We start from the raw sequence: 2,684 nt of genomic DNA on the forward strand, positions 1-2,684 counted from the left end.
TGCTTGTACAGAATAAATCCTTTCATAACTGGAAACTGCTTACACAAGCAATGGGGGATAATTTTCTGGGAACTTTACAATAATAATCGCTGAGAATCATTATTGAAGGTTTGTTTGGTTTAATATATATCTTAATACGGCATATAAGGCATTGATGTAGCAAGACCATCTTTGTACAGCTGTCTTCTGCTTCCTCAACCACCATGTATTCTCTGACTTAAGTCCTCAGGTTTCAAGTGTGTCTGAGGTAGTTTTAATAAGCCCTTCGGATAGTTCTTTGTTAGTTGAGAAAATCTATCAAAATTAGTTCATTGAGTGTGATGGTGGGAAGGGCAAAGGTAAAAGAAATCAGAGGAAAGATCTAGAAAGCAAATCTATGGATAGAGGTATAAACATACATGTACACTATGTAAATGTAGTAATTCATAAAATGGATGTATTGGCCTATGTGCACATATTTATATGGCAATTCATCAAGGAAGTGGATGGACTTTGGGCATCTGATCAAGCCCTCCCTCAGTGCAAGAACACTTAGTTCTAACAGCCTGGCATTCTGTGATGCTCATCTTCCCAACATGATTGCTGGAGACAAAATAGATGCATAAGCAAATACAGTGAAGAAAGATGATGGTGCCTGGCTATCCGAAGATATAGTGTCTGGGGTCTTAAAGGCTTGAAGTTAAACAAAAGGCCATCTAGAAGAGAAGCAACAAGTCCACATGGAAAATGTACACCAGCCTGTGTGATCATGAGTTGTCGATGGAATCAGACAACAGGCACCAGAAGACTCAAAACAAAACAAAACAAAAACATTTTTTGAGAATGAGAGGGGCAAGCAGAGATACAAAGCCCATCTGTAGACAATACGACATCTCTAAATAGAAGAGTCACAAGGGAGGGATGAGTCAACCAGGGTGCAGTATAGCACTGATGAAACACACATTCCTCTGGTTCTTTGAGGCTTCCTCAACCCCCACTATCATGATCCCAGTCCTGCCTTTCAATTCTGGCTAGACCGGAGCATATACGCTGGTACAGAAAGAGCTTATGACACACTGAATCCAGTTCAGATAACTCCCTCAGGAATAGAAATGGGAGTAGCAATACTAGGAGTGTGGGAGGAGAAGGGAGAACCAATTACGATGAGCGATGCATAACCCCCACCTCCACCCAGGGGGATGAATAACAGAAATGTGGGTGAAGGGAGATAGTGGTCAGTGTAAGATATGAAAATAATACTAATTTATAATTTATCAAGCGGTCACGGGGTGGGTGTGGGTGGAGAGGACCTAATACCAAGGGCTCAAATAGAAAGTAAGTCTTTAGAAAATGATGAAGGCAACATATGTACAAATAAACTTAATCCAATTGATGTATGGAATGTTTGTTTTTTTGAGCTAAAAAAATACGGAACACTTCACGAATTTGCGTGTCATCCTTGCGCAGGGGCCATGCTAATCTTCTCTGTATCGTTCCAATTTTAGTATATGTGCTGCCGAAGCAAGCACGTATGGAATGTTTTAAGAGCAGTAAGAGCCCCCAATAAAATTTTTAAAAAAGATTAACTCATTGAAATTAAATTATTATCATAATAGACCATTGCCATAGACTTCTGAACTGACTTCTCTGCCTTGCATTCATCTTTGAGATCTTTCCAAACTTCCTTGAAATTATATATATATGTAAATTTGTTGTGTTATGTTGCTTAGTATTCCTGTAGACTTTTTGGAAGGATTCAATGATAGCAGATTTCTATATTAATTAAAAAATTGATATTAGCTCTCAATTAAAAAGTTTTTTATCCATGGTGTGGAAAGTATCTTTTCTTTTTAAAGCACTCTAATGTTGTGCATAAGGTTGATATGATCTTGAACCAACTTGATGGCACCTAACAGCAACAATGAGACTAAGACAATTGTGTTACTGAGAAAAGAGGACTACATGTATCCACTGAGCCCATAAACTTATTTAAACCCATTTTATTAGGAATAACTTGTGCATGCATAAACTGAAACCGTTGGAGCAAGCAGTACTTTCTGGCTCACCTTCATACGTGTGTGTGTATAAGTTCTAAAAAACAATCCTAGTTAATTTTGGTCTGCCCAGCAGCCCTTGAGGAACTACATATTTTTTGGTCCATGTGGTTTGTTCAAGGAGTGCCAGACTTCACTGTGGTGAACCCACTGGGGATTCCTACATTCAGCTCTTTGCAATCCACCTACCCCTGGACTTTTCTAACTACAGGAGTCAGCAAATTTCCTATCTTGATTAACTAGCTTAAGTAGATGTCTATAGTTTGAAATTGTAAGATGTCTAGCTATTATAGAAACAAATGTGGTCCAGTCTTGTAAAGGCTTATGTGTTATGCCCCTAAGACATTTGAACTAATGTAAAATGGTTTTTTTTCACTGCTTAGAGAAGTTCTTTCCAGTTTCTTTTTGTGGTTCTTTCTCTATGAAATATGTAATATATATATATATTTCCTCTCCTACATGACAGCCTGTTAATTATTTGAACAACTTTGCCATGTTTTCTCTAAGTTTTTTCATTTCCAGGCTGAAAAATTGCTAGAGGTTCAGAATAGAAAAAACAATGTTTGTTATATGTGTTTAATGTTTAGCACTAACTTGGAGCATAACCAGTGTTTTGGAGTACTTAATCATAATTATATAGGCTAGTCTCTT

General features: G+C 37.6%; 1 non-coding gene across 1 annotated transcript; it reads right to left on the bottom strand.

The window, feature by feature from the left end:
- Window positions 1-1,401: 1,401 nt before the first annotated feature.
- On the bottom strand, window positions 1,402-1,508 carry LOC115870951. Its single transcript, XR_004047012.1, has one exon. It is a non-coding gene; the product is annotated as a U6 spliceosomal RNA (small nuclear RNA).
- Window positions 1,509-2,684: the final 1,176 nt, after the last annotated feature.

The sequence above is a fragment of the Echinops telfairi genome, unplaced genomic scaffold, assembly GCF_000313985.2.
Source record: "Echinops telfairi isolate 266 unplaced genomic scaffold, ASM31398v2 ScPeMD7_3509;HRSCAF=4178, whole genome shotgun sequence".
Taxonomy (NCBI): Eukaryota; Metazoa; Chordata; class Mammalia; order Afrosoricida; family Tenrecidae; genus Echinops; species Echinops telfairi.